A 19871-nucleotide genomic window follows, 5' to 3' on the forward strand; every position below is an offset into this window, starting at 1 on the left:
TTAGGGTGTATAAAAAGAGAGATTAGATCCTGTGATCCCAACGTATTGTTACCCCTCTATAAATCACTTGTAAGGCCACAGCTAGAATATGGATTCAGTTTTGGGCTTCAAATTTTGAAAAGAACATTCAGAAGTTAGTTTAAAGGCAGGGGGCATTTGTGCAGATTTTAAACAAGTGCTGATTTTAATAAGTGCACAGCAGTTATTCATGGCATTAATCTAACATTCATCTCTCATCTCTTCATACAGGTATATATAATCAACTCATCTCCTCTCATCTGCTGAATTCTAACTCCGCTTTCTGCTTATAGCAATGAAATGGTATATATCATTATTTGCAACTGAGCTTTTTCTTGGATGTTTAAATTTCATCCCACTTGCTCCTGAGGTTTATGATCCTGCTAGCATGCAAGCATGTTTGTTGTTATTACAACTTATTGCCTCTTTTTGGTTAAAGTTAGATGATTGATTAACGCGCTAAACTGACACAGATCTAAGCACAAACCTTACTATATAAGTAAACCTAGCTAAGGGTAAGCATTTATGCAGGGGGCATTTGTGCAGATTTTTTTAATAAGTGCACAGCAGTTATTCATGGCAGTTGTACAGGGCAGGAGACAGGTAAGGCATGCAAAACAATCAAACAAACTTGCTCCACATTTTGGTGTATTGCAACATGTTTCCACCCTATGTATTTGTACCATTTATATGCTAGCTGCTTCAATCCCTCATTTCTACTGCTCTTTCACACACCCAGTACACTCCATCTATATCAGCCCTTCTCTCCTCTCCTCTCCTATGTACTGCTCTCATGCTCTTTTCAAAATTATAAACCATCCAGATCCATTCACACCCACCATGCAACGTAATAGACACTCTCAAAAATCTCTTATCCACATGCTCACTCTCTCTATTCTCCTTCTCCTTTTAGCAGGAGATATTGCACCTAATGAAGGACCTTCTTATAATAGTAAGCTCAATTCCTTCCCTGGCATATTCAGAAAACCCCTAAATCTCATTAATATTCCTTGCATACCTTCTGTCTCTATTAACTGTGCTCTTTGGAACTTGCGCTCAGCATGTAACAAACGCTCCTTCATCCATGACTTCTTCCTTTCCAATTCTCTCAACCTCCTGGCTCTTACTGAGACCTGGATTCAGCAGTCAGACACCACCGCAGCTGCTGCTCTCTCATATGGTGGCCTACAATTTTCTCACATCCCTAGACTTGACAACAGATCAGGTGGAGGTGTTGGTCTGTTGCTTTCCCCAAACTGCACTTTTCAGGTCAACCCTCCTGTTCCCTCACTTATCTTCCCTTCTTTTGAGGTCCACACTGTCAGGCTTTACAGACCCTTCTCCCTGCAAGTAGCAGTTGTGTATCGCCCTCCAGGCCCAACAAATCAGTTATTGGACAATTTTGCCACCTGGCTTCCACATTTTCTAGCCTGTGACCTCCCCACTCTTGTCATGGGGGACTTTAACATCCCCATTGATGATCCCCTCTCCCCAGCTGCCACTCATCTTTTATCTCTAACCTCCTCTCTTGGCCTTTCACAACTAACTAACTCTCCTACACATGAAGGTGGGAATATGCTGGACCTGGTCTTCTCCCGTCTCTGCTCAGTGCATGATTTCACTAACTCCCCTCTCCCACTCTCTGACCACAACCTTCTTTCATTCTTGGTCAAGAGCTGTCAACCAACTCAAGACACCCCCACTTACCTCCCATATAGGAATATACATGTCATTAACAACCAGAAATTTCTGAAGAAGTTGCAGTCATCACTGGCTCCAATATCCTCCCTCTCATGTCCTGACTCTGCTGTAAAACATTATAATGAAACCCTACAGAGCGCCCTAGATGAAACTGCACCTGCTACATGCAGAGCAACTCGGCGCAGATGGCAGCAGCCCTGGCACACGTTGCAAGCACGCTTTCTCCAGCGGTGTTCCAGGTGCGCTGAACGCTTGTGGAGAAAATCCAATCTAGCCGAAGATTTCATCCATTATAAGTTTATGCTCAAAACATACAATGCTGCCCTTCACCTCTCCAAACAAGAATACTTTAACACCCTCATCACCTCTCTAGCCAAAAATCCTAAACGACACTTTGATACTTTCCATTCCCTCCTAGGACCAAGAGTTCTGGCTCCAACCACCAACCTCAGTGCAGATGACCTGGCCAATTATTTTAAAGAAAAAATTGACCATATACGCCAGGAAATTTCCTCCCAGGCTCATAACACCACACATAACACCACACATTGTCTGCCCTCCTTCACTACATCTAGCTCACTTTCACTCTTTGATCCAGTCACAGAAGAAGTCACCAGGCTCCTCGCATCTTCTCGCCCTACTACCTGTACCAGTGACCCTATTCCCTCACATCTCCTTAAATCTGTCACCCCAGCTGTCACCACTCACCTAACTAAAATATTCAATCTCTCACTCTCCTCTGGTGTCTTTCCCTCCTCCTTCAAACATGCCAGCATACACCCATTACTTATAAAACCATCTCTGGACCAAAATTGTGCCGCTGACTACAGACCTGTCTCTAGTCTCCAATTCATCTCCAAACTCCTGGAACGTCTGGTCCACTCCCGTTTAATCCGCTGTCAGATAATTCTCTCCTCGACCCTCTACAATCCGGTTTCCACTCCTTACATTCTACTGAAACTGCTCTTACTAAAGTCTCTAATGATTTACTAACAGCTAAATCTAATGGTCACTACTCCCTGCTGATCCTCCTGGATCTCTCTGCTGCATTTGATACTTTGGATCACCAGCTCCTATTCACTATGCTCCGCTCTATCAGGCTGAAGGACACCGTTCTTTCCTGGTTCTCCTCTTACCTCTCTAACCGCTCATTCACTGTATGCTTTGCCGGCTCCACTTCCTCTCCTCTTTCCCTTATGGTCGGGGTTCCTCAGGGTTCAGTCCTAGGCCCCCTCCTGTTCTCTCTATACACAGCCCCTATTGGACAAACAATCAGCAGATTTGGTTTCCAGTACCATCTCTATGCTGATGACACCCAACTGTACACATCTTCTCCTGACATCACCCCTGCACTATTACAAAATACTACCGATTGTTTGTCCGCTGTCTCCAACATCATGTCCTCCCTCTATCTAAAACTGAACCTGTCATAAACTGAACTTCTCCTGTTTCCTCCCTCTCCTAACCTTCCTAAACCCAATATTACCATTTCTGTGTGTGGCTCTACAATTACGCCCCAGCAGCACGACCGCTGTCTTGGGGTTATAGTTGACTCCGATCTCTCCTTCATTCCCCACATTCGTTCACTTGCTCGTTCTTGTCAATTCCACCTCAAAAACATCTCAAGAATTCGACCTTTTCTTACCATTGACTCTGCAAAATCTCTTACTGTCGCTCTCATTCATTCTCGCCTGGATTATTGTAATTCTTTACTAATTGGTTTCCCTGTTACTAAACTCTTCCCTCTCCAATCCATTCTGAATGCCGCAGCCAGGATCATTTTCCTCTGCAACCGCTTCACTGATGCCTCTGCTCTTTGCCAGTCATTGCACTGGTTGCCTATCCCTTACAGAATCCAATATAAACTTATCACTCTCACTCACAAAGCTGTCCACGGTTCCGCACCACCCTACATCTCCTCCCTCATCTCTGTCTATCACCCCACCCGTGCCTTCCGCTCTGCTAATGACTTAAGACTGACATCCTCAACAATTCGAACCTCCCACTCCCGTCTTCAAGATTTATCACGAGCTGCGCCTAAGCTCTGGAACATACTACGAAGAGCAGGGGTCCCCAAACTTTTTACACAGGGGGCCAGTTCACTGTCCCCCAGACCGTTGGATGGCCGGACTATAAGAAAAACTATGAAAATCCCTATGCACACTACACGTGTGCTCTCTCCCCCATATAGGTCCCATGCCACCCCCCATATAGGTCCCATGCTCTTCCCCATATAGGTCCCATGCAGTCTCCCTCATATAGGGCCAGCTCTTTACCCCATATAGGTCCCATGCCCCCCCATATAGGTCCCATGCTCTTCCACCATATAGGTCCCATGCAGTCTCCCCCATATAGGTCCCATGCAGTCTCCCTTATATACTGTAGGTCCCATGCAGTCTCCCCCTTATAGGTCCCATGCAGTCTCCCTCATATAAGGCCAGCTCTTTCCCCCATATATGTCCCATGCTCTTTCCCCATATAGGTCCCATGCAGTCTCCCCCATATAGGTCCCATGCAGTCTCCCCCATATAGGTCCCATGCAGTCTCCCTCATATAGCGCCAGCTCTTTCCCCCATATAGGTCCCATAATATTCCCCCATATAGGTCCCATGCAGTCTCCCCCATATAGGTCCCATGCAGTCTCCCTCATATAGGTCCCATGCAGTCTCCCCATATAGGTCCCATGCAGTCTCCCCCATATAGATCCAATGCAGTCTCCCTCATATAGGGCCAGCTCTTTCCCCCATATAGGTCCCACGCCCCCCCATATAGGTCCCATGCTCTTCCACCATATAGGTCCCATGCAGTCTCCCCCCATATAGGTCCCATGCAGTCTCCCCCTTATAGGTCCCATGCAGTCTCCCCCTTATAGGTCCCATGCAGTCTCCCTCATATAGGGCCAGCTCTTTCCCCCATATATGTCCCATGCTCTTCCCCCATATAGGTCCCATGCAGTCTCCCTCATATAGGTCCCATGCAGTCTCCCTCATATAGGGCCATCTCTTTCCCCCATATAGGTTCCATGCAGTCTCCCCCATATAGGTCCCATGCAGTCTCGCTCATATAGGTCCCATGCAGTCTCCCTCATATAGGTCCCATGCAGTCTCCCCATATAGGTCCCATGCAGTCTCCACCATATAGGTCCAATGCAGTCTCCCTCATATAGGGCCAGCTCTTTCCCCCATATAGGTCCCATGCCCCCCCCCCCCATATAGGTCCCATGCTCTTCCACCATATAGGTCCCATGCAGTTGTGGCGCCCTGGACTAGCCAGGTCGTCACAGGTACTACAACATGCACCCCCACCCCGAGACAGGCACATCAGCCAGACACAAAATCCTTGTTGCCTCCCTCCAGGGGCTGATGTTCACACCAGGTGGGGTGGAGCCAGGCGGTTGGCACCACCCACTGAGGAGTTCACAGTCCTGGAGGCGGGAAAAGGAAGTCAGAGAGAGATCAGTTAGGGAAGTGAAGGAGAGAGGAGTGAAGTGGTAGTCGAGGAGCAAACTGACCGTGTCCGGGTGTGTGGCCCGGGCACCAAGAGCAAGGTTGGCAGACGGTGGTGGCCGTCTGCAGGAGAGGCAGCTCAACGCAGAACCGTAGGACCGGGGACGGGCGGTGGCCCGCCGGTACCGAACCGGGGAGCGAAGTGAAGCCAGCACACACAGGCAGGGCCTACGGACCCCGACCAGGCTTGGAGTCACCATTAGAGGTCAAATCCGTCAGTGACCGGAACCCCAGGGGTTTCCTAACAGCCAAGATCCGATTGAAGGCAACCGTCCAACCAGCAAAAAAAAGGAAATACAGCTACCGCCACAGCTAGAGTTCCATGGGCCAGAGCCTGCGGGCAAAAGGGCTCCTCCGGCACATATACACGCTGGAGAGCGGGTTACCGGTGGTAATCCATCGGGACCGAACATACACACAGGTGCAGGGAAAGGCAGCCACCACCAACCATCCGGGAGAAACTACAGCAGCCGGCTGCGGGACCCGTCCATCCAGCCGTTTGGTTTACCAGAGACTTTGTGTACATTTGTGGCTGAGTGAGTACTACCGTGCCATCCAGCACCGCGCTGCGCAGTCCAAGCGACCCTGCACCTTGCCAACCCTGCCTCCCCGTCACCAGGCCCCGGGACAACCAACCCCTACCCACAGAGGGGAAAACAACATCCCAGTTGCTCCATGCCATCGCTCTCGGGATCCCCGTTACCAGCAGCGGTGGTGCCCAACTTCACCACAACCCGTGGGTGGCGTCACGGACCAAATCCCCAAACCAAACTATCCCCCTTTCACTCACAGGCGAGGAGCGCCGCTCGAGTCCCCAGATCTGGCCCACCGCTCGAGCCACCGAGCAGCCATAGCAGCAGCGCCGGACCCGAGCGTTAGCGAGCACAGCGTCGGCGGCGCCATCCCCGCCCGCGACACAGTCTCCCTCATATGGGGCCAGGTCTCTCCCCTATATATGTCCAGCTCTCCCCCATATAGGTCCTATCAATCCCCCATATAGATCCAGCTCTCTGATCCTCCTCCATGCCCAGTAAAAAAAAGTGAAAATACACTTTACCTAGCACTGCACCTGTATACATTTTCACCGACGGGTTCATGCAGCTGCTTTTGAATACCCTATTAAATCGATGGCTGGACCATATATGACAAGCTTTTCTCCCCCCCATTCACCTTTTGTGTCTCCCCTATTTCCTCATAGACTGTAAGCTTACGAGCAGGGCCCTCACTCCTCCTGGTATCTTAATTTTGTTATTTTGTATTGTCTCATATTTTCTGTACATGTCCCCTCTTAATTGTTAAGCGCTGCGGAAAATGTTGGCGCTATAGAAATAAAACTTATTATTATTATTATTATGGGTCTCCCTAGTTTGAGAATACCAACCCTCAGCTGCGAGGCTTTATCTTGGCATCAAAATTGGGGGGAACGCACGCCGGCTTTTTACGTTTTTTTTTTTTTTTACTGTACGATATAGACCTGCCCACCGGCGGCTGTGATTGGTCGCACGCAATCAGACAGCTGTCACTCAGCTTGGGGTTGGGTCTGACTGCAACCAATCACAGGGTGAAGAAGTAAATATGTAATTAGGCTAATGAGCGGGTGCAGTGATTATGTGATGAGGCTAATAAGCGGGTAGGGAAGAAGAGAGGCAGCAGGAGCAGTGTGACATCCGCACGGCACCTGTGATCGGTGAGTATGAAGCGGAGAGACAGCGAGAGAGACTAAGTGGCGTAATACTGTCACATCTTCATTATCAGAATCCATATGTGAGTCAGAAATGCATGCTCCAGGCTCTCCCCATTCACTTTCATCCCTTCCCCATCCATTTCAGCCTTTTCCTCAGGTCCCCAGACCTCTTTCTTGGGTCCAGCAGAAAATTACTCGCATTTCCAATTGACTTGCATTGTACTCGCTATTCGGAACAAATTCACGAATATTACAAAGTACTCGTTACGAGTGTAGCGATTACGAATATTACAGTACTCGCTCATCTCTAGTTAAGATGCTCTGGTCTCAAATTATCAAAGCTTTTATGCCAAAAAAATTGTCATACAAGCTTTGAAAAGTCTAAAAAATTTGGATCAATTCAGATTCATGCGAAATTTTGGTGGCTTTTGGCATTTTCACTACAAAATTGGCAGAGCTTGGGTGGGACGGGGCGTGATAGCAAAGATCCTTTAATTCATGACGAGCTGTACCCCTATGCCAGAAATCCCACTCCAGTCCCTGATGGGAGTAATATTTCTAGCATAGCACAAGGAGGCACACTCCAGATTCATGAAGAGGCATTCACCACTTCATCAATCAGGAGTGGCCTCCGCATAAAATAGGCCCCTTATGTTATAAAAATAGTTCCTTTTCAAAGGATCATTGTAATAATGGACAAAAAACAAAAGGATTTTATATGTTTGATATCCAAGTGATTATTTTTGTTGTGGGGCTACCCACAAATAGAGATGAGCGGACCCGTTGAAGTTTGGGTTCGGCTTTTTCAGCCAGACTTTAGATAAGGTTCAGTTCGGGACCTGGACTTGACCTGGACTGAACCCCATTGGAATTCATTCATTGGGCAGTTTGGGTTTTCGCCCACATGCAACCGGCTATAAACAGTATTTCCGGGGAAGGGAGGGCGGATTTTTCTCTTTTACACACTACATTCTATAACGATGTTTTTACCCCCAGTGAAAGCCGTTCAACCACTGCAAGCGGCTCCCACTGGGCCGAACACCGAGCGTACCCGAGCACACCGATGCTAGATCGAGTAGTTAGGATACATAAAGCACCAAAACTCTGAATTCTAACACTGATTTTTCTATAAAATCAGCGTTTGATATGAACACTGAACTTTACTATTTAGATTCGCTCATCTCTGCCCACAAACCTTTATTACAGTTTATAATACGGGTGTAGAAGAGACCAGAACTGAAAGAGGTCTATCTCTTTGTGAAGAGCAAGTAACATTTATGATACCTATGCTGGGGTTTTGTGAATTTAATGGGATTCTGTCACTAAATGTTTGCCCCTTAATTAAACATCAGGATAATGTAAGGCACAAGTCCAGAGAAAATGAGAGTATATAAGGGGAAATACAGATGATTAGCAGCTGAAGGAAAAGGAGCTCCCTTGGGTCCTAAAGGGAAAAGGATAAAAACCCAACAGAGGAGCTACCTAGTACACTGAATACTGACAGCAGCAACAATAGAAAGTTAGGAACCATGTTGCGCAGTGAAACGCTGTGACCTTCTATTGCCGGACACCTAAGGACTATCTCCATAAGCTCTGTATAACCCTGCCCCCACCCCTGATTGGCAGCTTCCTGTCTATGCTCATTGTAGACAGCTGCCAACCAGTGGTGTGAGTGGGGTTATACACAGCAGCATTTCGAGAAATGGTAGATTTTAAGCAGATAAAAATGATTTTTATAAAAACTTCAGCAAGCTGCCAAGTAAGTGACACATCGCTGGAATCAGTCTCTGCTTATCAAGGTCGATTGGACACCCGTTTGAGGTAGCTTTATTCCTCTTAACCCCTTCACGACCTTTGACGGATACATCCGTCATGGTGCCCTGGTACTTAAAGCCCCATGCCGGATATATATATTCGGGAAGGAAAGGACCTGTACCTGACCTCAGGAGGGGTGGTGTCTCCTCCCTCGACCTATGGAGGCTGTGATTGGCTGACAAACGCCGCACAGCCAATCACAGCCAGTGTAATGTTTCAGCCATTTAAAATGGCTGAATCATTGAAATGCAGCTATGATCACTGCAGCTGTAGCACTGATCATTGGCTGGAGCTGGGTGACCTTTGCTGCACCCTCCCCCAGCTCTGATTGGAGAGATCGGCCTTGTGACCGATCTCTCTAATCACCGTTGATCTGGGGTCGGAGATCTGTAGGTGATCGCTCTCCTCAGCTTGCCCGTCTGTGGAAGCTGAGGAGAACGATCCCTGAGGGTGGGTGACTATCGGTAAGTCACTGCCCCCGATCCACTGCTGTTCCCGATCACCGCTGCAGCCACTGCCCCAGATCATCCGCCGCCCTCCATCTCCTTCGCCGCTGCTCTCCTCCGCCCCTGCTCTGCTCTGCCCCTGCATCGCCGCTGCACTGCTCCTTCTGCTGCCCCCCCTGCATCTGTCGTCGCCCCCCCCCTGCATCTGTCGTCGCCCCACCTGCATCTGCCGCCGCCACCCCTGCAGCTGCCGTCGCCCCCCCCTGCATCTACCGTCGCCCCCCCTGCATCTGCCGCCGTTCCCCCTGCATATGCTCCCGCACTGTCCCCGATCAGCCACTGCCCCCCTGCATCTGCCACTGCCCCCCTGCATCTGCCACTGTGCCCCTGCATCTGCCACTGCCCCCTTGCATCTGCCACTGCCCCCCTGCATCTGCCACTGCCCCCCTGCATCTGCCACTGCCCACCTGCATCTGCCACTGCCCCCCCTGCATCTGCCACTGCCCCCCCTGCATCTGCCACTGCCCCCCCTGCATCTGCCACTGCCCCCCCTGCATCTGCCGTTGCACTCCATCAGCATCTGCGCCCCTCCCCGATCTGCTGCCCGCGCTCTCCCATCCTCTTCATCTGCTGCTCCCTCTCCGATCTGCTCCCTCCTCCATCTGCTGCCTTCTCCATCTGCTGCCTAGATCCATCCTGTAAGGTAGCTATCCCCAATCTCACATCTCACTCCCCTTCCACCATCCCCCTCATCCTCCGCCACTCCTGCATCCGTTGCGCCCTTTTCCATCCTCCATCCATCCTTTTTTCCAGCTCACCTAGTCCCCCCCCCTTTTGCAGCACATACGTGCGTGCGTCCTGATTTTTTTTCTGTAAACTAAGAAAGAAATACAAATAAACTTAGTTTAGGGCCAGTAAAATTATATTGTAGTAATCGTCAACTACAGTATTTTTTACTGAATATTGTAAGGGTCAGTCCAGTGCCACACATGAGATCGATGCATGAGTCTCGCATCGCATCATACGGCATGGTCGCTCTCTTCCAGACAGGAGTGTGTTGCTGTGCTGGATGATGTGAAGCGAGATTCGTGCATCGCTCTCACGTGTGGCACTTGCCTTAGTGTCAGTTGCAGGCGCTCATTTTTTATTTTGTGTTACTAACGTCTGTATTTCTTATTTCGCCAAACTAATTTTTTTGTATGGGGGGGGGTCTAGTTTCCAAAATTGGGTCACATGTGGGGAAGCTCCACTGTTTTCGGCACATCAGGGGGATCTCCAAACGCAACATGGTGCGGCTAACAATTCCAGCTAATTTTCCATTTAAAAAGTCAAATGATGCTCCTTCCCTTTGGAGATCTGCCGTGCGCCCAAACAGTGTTTTTTTGCCACATATGAGGTATCAGCGTACTCAGGACAAATTGCCCAACAATTTTGCTGTCCATTTTATCCTGTTACCCCTGTAAAAATTAAAAAATGGAGCCTAAAATAACATTTTTGTTGCAAAAAAAGTACTTTTTTGTTTTTATGGCTCAATGTATGAAGCATGTGAGGGTTCAAAGTGCTCATTACCCATCTAGATTTATGCCATGGGGGGGGTCTAGTTTCCAAAATGAGGTCACTTGTGGGGGAGCTCCATTGTTTAGGCACCTCAGGGGGTTTCCAAACGCGACATGGCGTCCGCTAATAATTCCAACCAATTTTGCTGTGAAATGGCGCTCCTTCTCTTCTGAGCCCTGCCATGTGCCCAAACAATTACTTTCCACCACATATGAGGTATCTGTGTACTCAGGAGAAATTGCACAATACATTTTATGGTGCCTTTTTTCCTGATACCCTTGTGGAAAAAAAAACTACCCGGTTGAAATAACAATTTTGTGGTAAAGAAATATATATATATATTTTCACGGCTGAACATTCTAACCTTTTGTGAAGCCTCCAGGGGTTCAAAGTGTTCACTAAACATCTAGATAAATTCCATGAGGACTCTAGTTTCCAAAATGGGGTCACTTGTGGGTAGCTTCATTGTTTAGGCACCTCAGGGGGTCTCCAAACACAACATGACATCCGCTAATGATTCCAGACAATTTTGCATTTGAAAAGTCAAATGACGCTCCTTGCCTTCCAAGCCCTGCCGTGCGCCCAAACATTTTATTTCCACCACATACGAGGTATCTGTGTACTCAGAAGAAAATGCACAATACATTTTATGTTGCAATTTTTCCTGATACCCTTGTGAAAAAAAAGCTACCTGGTTGAAGTAACAATTTCGTGGTAATTTGTTTGTTTTTTTTATTTTGACGGCTCAAAGTTATTAACTTTTGTGAAGCCCCCAGAGGTTCAAAGTGCTCACTAAACATCTAGATAAATGAGGGGTCTAATTTAAAAAATGGGGTCACTTGTGGGGGAGCTACATTGTTTAGGCACCTAAAGGGGTCTCCAAACGCAACATCGCATCTGCTAATTATTCCAGCCAATTTTGCTTTCAAAAATTCAAATGATGCTCCTTCCCTTCCGAGCCCTGCCGTGCACCCAAACAATTGATTTCCACCACATATGAGATATCGGTGTACTCAGTAGAAATTGCACAATCAATTCTATGGTGCATTTTTTCCTGATACCCTTGTGAAAAAGCTACATTTTATGGCTAAAGTAACATTTTTGTGTAAAAAAGTAAAATTTTAATTTTTTCCTTCCACATTGCTTTGGTTGCTGTGAAGCTCCTAAAGGGTTAATAAACTTCTTGGATGTAGTTTTGAGCAGTGTGAGGGGTACAGATTTTAGAATGGGGTCACGTTTGGGTATTTTCTGTCACCTAGGCCTCTCAAAGTCACTCCAAATGTGGTAAACATTTTTTTTTGTACATTTTGTTGGAAAAATGAGAAATTGCTGATGAACTTTGAACCCTTCTAACTTCATAACGAAAAAAGACTTTGTTTCGAAAATTACGCTGGTGTAAAGTAGTCAAGTGGGAAATGTTATTTAGTAACTATTTTGTGTGACATATCTCTCAGATTTATGGACATAAAATTTCAAATTTTGAAAATTGCGAATTTTTCAAACGTTTCGCCAAATTTCCAAAGTTTTCACAAATGCAAAAAATATTGACCTAAATTTATCACTGACATGAAGTACAATATGGCTCGAAAAAAACAATGTCAGAATTTCCAGGATCTGTTGAAGATTTCCAGAATTATAACCTGTCAAAGTGACACTGGTCAGAATTGCAAAAAGTGGCCTGGTCTTTAAGGTGAAAACAGGCTGGGGGCTGAAGGGGTTATTCTATAAACCACATCCCATAGCCATACGCTATTAAATGTTATATATTTAATCTGAAAAGTAGGCAGTATTTATAAAAATATACAAAAGATGATGCAAAGGGGAAAACAATACAGTATATACAATTACATAAAATAAAAGGGAATAAAGCAAGAAAATAAATGAACCTGGGTCACAGAAATTCCTTCAGATTTCTGGAGGGAAGGACTCCAAAGGAACGTGGAACAATCCCACACAGCAATGTTCCTTTCATTGAACAAGGATCATAATTGGCATCAGCTTTTTATTAACACAAGTTACACCCACATACTTCCCATCATAACAGGGCTGGACTTCAGATAACGATAGGATGTCTCTAAATCTTAGAAAATGATAAGATTCCCAACTTTTACAATATCTCCATCCCTGGAGGTCCCAGGGTGGATATATTCTGGCATCTTTCCTGTCACGATTTTTATCTGTTCATAGATAGGAGACATTGCATAGATATTTTCATCTATGTGGTCCATATCTATTGGGTGAGACCCCGGCCATCACCCAATGATGTGAAACGATGCTTTGCATTCTCTGTTTTATCACAAATTCGAACATATGACTTTCATATCTATTATATCAATACAGTTCATTATACCTTACTTTGTATTTTCTATAAGGGGAAACAAATTATTTGAACTTATCTGCTATTTTTCAGTACAACTGCTGCTCTTAACTCTACCATTCATAAATCTGTCCTTTTCTGCATTCTTGTAAATTCAAGCTGAGATTGGCTTCACATCTGCTAGAGGATTCTCTTTAATTACCTGTTTCCAAAGGAGAGGGTCAGCTGTATAGGGGTCTTGTTGAGTCTTTATGGATTTTGTAATTTCTATATGACACAAGACTACATATTGATGTTTTCCAAAATTGAGCTTTTATTCCCTTGAAAGCGAAGGTCATTTTTTCGACACTTTCCTCATCTTGGTGCTCGAAGAGTTCAATAAAATCAGAAATATTACACTCCCAAAATAACCTAAATGGAAAAGAAAAGGATGTTCTAAAATTATTTTGCAATGATTCAGATATAGTAACTCTATAAGCCAACAAGGGGGATGGAATAGTCATCCAAAACATGGATGACTATATAAGGAAGCTCAGAATATTCTCTCCAACCCCATAAACTAAGGGATTACAACTATGGATCCTTTCTACATTTCTCAAAATAGAAGCATTTGAGGAAGGAATCTTAAAGAGAACCAACCGCCAACCAACATATTGTATAATGATTTAGAAAAGACATCAGCTGGATTGATTGCAATCTACGGTAAGTAGTATTATTTTCCAAAATGTCATATTCTCATTTTTTATATAAAGAGGCATCAATAGCACTATATACAACCCGCCTTGTCTGACTTACGTATAACCAAATAGTTGTTATTTTTTAGTTTACAGATGGCAATATAATGATTTCTTGTTAAATTATTTACTATTTTATTTTTATTGGAGGAGACGTAACGGTGCAGAGGCAACTGATCCTTTTCTATCATATTCTGGAACATGTCTTATGATGGTACGCGAGATTTTACTGCATAATAATGAGTGTTTGAGACCTTTGGTTTTACATCATGATCCCCCACCAATTCTTCCAAATTACGATCCTCATCCAATTAGTTTAGGATTACAATGGTCTTTTGTTCAGAGAAGGAGAATCCTTCAAATTAATTACACGTAAATTTATTACTAGAGTAAAGGCCGCTTTACACGCTGCGACATCGCTCATGCGATCTCGTTGGGGTCACGGAATTTGTGACGCACATCCGGCCGCTTTAGCGATGTCGTTGCGTGTGACACCTATGAGCAATTTTGAATCGTCGCAAAAACGTTCAAAATCGCTCATCGGTGACATGCCCCCCTATTCCCAATTATCGTTGCTGCTGCAGGTATGATGTAGTTTGTCGCTCCTGCGGCAGCACACATCGCTATGTGTGACACCGCAGGAACGAGGAACCTCCTCTTACCTGCGGCCGCCCGCAATGAGGAAGGAAGGAGGTAGGCAGGATGTTACGTCCTGCTCATCTCCACCCCTCCGTTTCTATTGGGCGGCCGCTTAGTAACGTCGCTGTGACGTCACTGTTACGCTGAACGAACCGCCCCCTTAGAAAGGAGGCGGTTTGCCGGTCACAGCAACGTCGCTATGCAGGTAACTAGTGTGACGGGTCCTCGCGATTTTGTGCGCCACGGGCAGCAATTTGCCCGTATCGCACAACCGATGGGGGCGGGTACGCACTCTAGCGATATCAGTACCGATATCGCAGCGTGTAAAGCGGCCTTAAGTCTGACTTGAAACATTTCTATCATCAGCAAAAAAAATGCCACAGACAAACTTTAACCATCTGTGCAGGACTCCAATCTGCTTAACCGTTAAGACAGTTGGTATCAAAACCACAAGATTATGTCACGCCAGAGCGTACAGAAACCTAGCGTGCAGCATAACACCAGGGTAACAATGGAAATGGTAAAAAAGGAAGGCCCTGATGATAGGAAGAAGAGACAACTCACCCGTGTCTATACCCTACGCTCCCTAATGTCACGGGTCCTTCACCCCCCTGTCGTTATCACGTGCCTAGGCACTCATTCACTCTGGCTAGTGAGACGGCCAGCAGTAGTCTCATCACTGCAGTAGCACAACAGGTAAAGGAGATAAAGGAAAAATAAACACAGAAAGCAAAAACAATATAAAACTGTACCAATGCAGCTAAACACCACAGCAGTAATAATCACAACTCCTCAGCTTCTTTCAGACACAGGCCCCTTCCAAAGAGGTCAGCATAGAATTAGACTCTATAACTGGCATCAAATGGCAAGACACGTGACTTTTTATATTGAAGGGAAGTGGTCACATAAGAGATGTATCTGAGATTAAGGCTACAAAGAATAGCCAGATTGAAAAGAATCCTTAACCCCTACAGCACTAAAAGAAAGTAGATTCACTCAAATCAAGTAGTAGACCTGTGAACAATAAGGTGCTGTGACCTTCTGATCCCAGACTCGCCAGAGGTCTCCTCAGAGCGGGACACACTCATAAAATATCCATAAATTCATTCATAGTCAAGTTCATTTTTTCATCTTCCGTATTGGAGATCTTCTCATATCCTTCTTATTGGTTTTCCTTCCTCCTCTTCATTTTCTGAATTCCGAAATTCTCTGAATGACGTATTAGAATGAACATTTTCTCTTTGTTAATCACATTTATCAGGATTAAGGCCGCTTTACACGCTACAAGATATCTTACGATGTGTCGGCGGGGTCACGTCGTAAGTGACGCACATCCGGCATCGTAAGGTATGTTGTAGCGTGTGACAGCGGCGTGCAATTGCGATTGAACGAAAAAACGTTCATCGCACGCACGTCGTTCATTTCTGAAAAATTGAACGTCAGGTTGTTCATCGTACCCAGGGTAGCCCACATCGCAGTGTGTGACACCCCGAGAACGATGAACTGCAGCTTACCTGCATCCTGCGGCTCCCGCCCGGCAATGCGGAAGGAAGGAGGTGGGTGGGATGTTTACGTCCCGCTCATCTCCGCCCCTCCGCTTCTATTGGCCGGCTGCCGTGTGACGTCGATGTGACGCCGAACGTCCTTCCCACTCCAGGAAATGGATGTTTGCCACCCACATCGAGGTCGTATGGACGGGTAAGTATGTGTGACAGCTTTTGAATGATTGTGCGGCTCATGCAACAAATTGCACGAGCCGCACAAATGATGGGGGCGCATGCGATCACATACGAGATCGCACACGAAATTGAAAGGTGTAAAGCAGGCTTAACAGTCTGAAGATTCCAGATCTGTGGATCTTTGCAGCGTCCGTGCAATAGTTATTGTGAGGGATTTTCTTCTGTGAAAGAAGATGTTTGCCCGACATTGCGCTATGAGCCAAATGTCTATCATGGTGCAGAGAAAGGCGGCAATCGCTCTCCCCTAGAAGTGGGACTCCTGGGACAAACAGGGGACAAATGTGGAGAAGGGAAAATGTTTGATCAGTGTTGGTCAGAAATAAAAGCCATTTTAGTATAGGTTATTACTTATGTTGTGCTCTGATCTGGAAGACCCCTAGATGGACAGGCCCTTTTCCAGCTAGACCAACCCACTGGTGTGTCTGACAGGTCATGATGTGAGCTGTGATTGGGATTTCTGGTGCTGTTGGTAGTGACACTGGTTTCTTAGGAACCTGGAACCATGGGGCATAGGCCCTGCACCCTGGGTAAGGATGCAGTACTCTGTGGAACCCTGATGTACTCAGGGGCGCCACATACACACACAGCTCCGCTCCGTACACACACAGCTCCGCTCCGTACACACACGGCTCTGCTCCGTACACCTCGTACGCACACAGCTCTGCTCCATACACCTCGTACGCACACAGCTCTGCTCCATACACCTCGCATGCACACAGCTCCGCTCCGTACACACAAGGCTCTGCTCCGTACACCTCGTACACACACAGCTCCGCTCCGTACACACACGGCTCTGCTCCGTACACCTCGTACGCACACGGCTCTGCTCCGTACACCTCGTACGCACACGGCTCTGCTCCGTACACTTCGTACGCACACGGCTCCGCTCCGCACACCTCGTACGCACACGGCTCCGCTCCGCACACCTCGTACGCACACGGCTCCGCTCCGCACACCTCGTACGCACACAGCTCCGCTCCGCACACCACGTACGCACACGGCTCCGCTCCGCACACCTCGTACGCACACGGCTCCGCTACATACACCTCATACACACACGGCTCCGCTCCGTACACCTCGTACACACACGGCTCCGCTCCGTACACCTCGTACACACACGGCTCCGCTCCGTACACCTCGTACACACACGGCTCCGCTCCGAACACCTCGTACACACACGGCTCCGCTCCGAACACCTCGTACACACGCGGCTCCGCTCCGAACACCTCGTACACACACGGCTCCACTCCGTACACCTCGTACACACACGGCTCCGCTCCGAACACCTCGTACACACGCGGCTCCGCTCCGAACACCTCGTACACACACGGCTCCACTCCGTACACCTCGTACACACACGGCTCCGCTCTGTACACCTCGTACACACACGGCTCCGCTCCGTACACCTCGTACACACACGGCTCCGCTCCGTACACCTCGTACACACACGGCTCTGCTACATCCACACTGTAAACCCCTCCTGACCCCACACATAAACTTCCCCTCATCCAGCACCATGACAACCAGCACAGCAGAGTCCTGCATACACTGAGGAGCTGATCATGTGACCCTGACTCCTCCCCTCCATGTGACATCATCACAGGTCCTGTAAGCACAGAGCAGCCATATATCTAGTGTGCGGCTCTGCAGGTGGAGGTAGGTGCAGGGTATTATATATCTAGTGTGCGGCTCTGCAGGTGGAGGTAGGTGCAGGGTATTATATATCCAGTGTGCGGCTCTGCAGGTGGAGGTAGGTGCAGGGTATTATATATCTAGTGTGCGGCTCTGCAGGTGGAGGTAGGTGCAGGGTATTATATATCCAGTGTGCGGCTCTGCAGGTGGAGGTAGGTGCAGGGTATTATATATCTAGTGTGCGGCTCTGCAGGTGGAGGTAGGTGCAGGGTATTATATATCTAGTGTGCGGCTCTGCAGGTGGAGGTAGGTGCAGGGTATTATATATCTAGTGTGCGGCTCTGCAGGTGGAGGTAGGTGCAGGGTATTATATATCTAGTGTGCGGCTCTGCAGGTGGAGGTAGGTGCAGGGTATTATATATCTAGTGTGCGGCTCTGCAGGAGGAGGTAGGTGCAGGGTATTATATATCTAGAGTGCGGCTCTGCAGGAGGAGGTAGGTGCAGGGTATTATATATCTAGTGTGCGGCTCTGCAGGTGGAGGTAGGTGCAGGGTATTATATATCTAGTGTGCGGCTCTGCAGGTGGAGGTAGGTGCAGGGTATTATATATCTAGTGTGCGGCTCTGCAGGAGGAGGTAGGTGCAGGGTATTATATATCTAGTGTGCGGCTCTGCAGGTGGAGGTAGGTGCAGGGTATTATATATCTAGTGTGCGGCTCTGCAGGTGGAGGTAGGTGCAGGGTATTATATATCTAGTGTGCGGCTCTGCAGGTGGAGGTAGGTGCAGGGTATTATATATCTAGTGTGCGGCTCTGCAGGTGGAGGTAGGTGCAGGGTATTATATATCTAGTGTGCGGCTCTGCAGGTGGAGGTAGGTGCAGGGTATTATATATCTAGAGTGCGGCTCTGCAGGAGGAGGTAGGTGCAGGGTATTATATATCTAGTGTGCGGCTCTGCAGGTGGAGGTAGGTGCAGGGTATTATATATCTAGTGTGCGGCTCTGCAGGTGGAGGTAGGTGCAGGGTATTATATATCTAGAGTGCGGCTCTGCAGGTGGAGGTAGGTGCAGGGTATTATATATCTAGTGTGCGGCTCTGCAGGGGGAGGTAGGTGCAGGGTATTATATATCTAGTGTGCGGCTCTGCAGGTGGAGGTAGGTGCAGGGTATTATATATCTAGTGTGCGGCTCTGCAGGAGGAGGTAGGTGCAGGGTATTATATATCTAGTGTGCGGCTCTGCAGGTGGAGGTAGGTGCAGGGTATTATATATCTAGTGTGCGGCTCTGCAGGTGGAGGTAGGTGCAGGGTATTATATATCTAGTGTGCGGCTCTGCAGGTGGAGGTAGGTGCAGGGTATTATATATCTAGTGTGTGGCTCTGCAGGTGGAGGTAGGTGCAGGGTATTATATATCTAGTGTGCGGCTCTGCAGGTGGAGGTAGGTGCAGGTTATTATATATCTGTGTGCGGCTCTGCAGGTGGAGGTAGGTGCAGGGTATTATATATCTAGTGTGCGGCTCTGCAGGTGGAGGTAGGTGCAGGGTATTATATATCTAGTGTGCGGCTCTGCAGGTGGAGGTAGGTGCAGGGTATTATATATCTGTGTGCGGCTCTGCAGGTGGAGGTAGGTGCAGGGTATTATATATCTAGTGTGCGGCTCTGCAGGTGGAGGTAGGTGCAGGGTATTATATATCTAGTGTGCGGCTCTGCAGGAGGAGGTAGGTGCAGGGTATTATATATCTAGTGTGCGGCTCTGCAGGTGGAGGTAGGTGCAGGGTATTATATATCTAGTGTGCGGCTCTGCAGGTGGAGGTAGGTGCAGGGTATTATATATCTAGTGTGCGGCTCTGCAGGTGGAGGTAGGTGCAGGGTATTATATATCTAGTGTGCGGCTCTGCAGGTGGAGGTAGGTGCAGGGTCTCCATTATTTTGGGGGTCATCACTATTATTAACCCCTTCATGTCTTGGCTATTTTTAGCTTTAACCAGTTCAGGACCAGTTTCCTGCTATTCCTCACCGGCTCATTTCCATATTGTTTTGATACAGGTCAAATATATCTTTGTACCGTGGTAGCCAGTAGAGATAAG

At 47.5% G+C, this 19871-nt stretch overlaps 1 protein-coding gene across 1 annotated transcript in view; it reads right to left on the reverse strand.

The window, feature by feature from the left end:
* The window catches only part of LOC142260518 (uncharacterized), a 60018-nt gene extending 46665 nt beyond the window's left edge, over positions 1 to 13353 (reverse strand). Inside the window, exon 1 of the mRNA XM_075331968.1 lies at positions 13247 to 13353. The gene's annotated coding sequence lies outside the window, so the exon portion shown is untranslated. The remainder of the gene's footprint in view (positions 1 to 13246) is intronic.
* Between the last annotated feature and the right edge of the window lie 6518 nt (positions 13354 to 19871).

The sequence above is a fragment of the Anomaloglossus baeobatrachus genome, unplaced genomic scaffold (assembly GCF_048569485.1).
Source record: "Anomaloglossus baeobatrachus isolate aAnoBae1 unplaced genomic scaffold, aAnoBae1.hap1 Scaffold_118, whole genome shotgun sequence".
Taxonomy (NCBI): Eukaryota; Metazoa; Chordata; class Amphibia; order Anura; family Aromobatidae; genus Anomaloglossus; species Anomaloglossus baeobatrachus.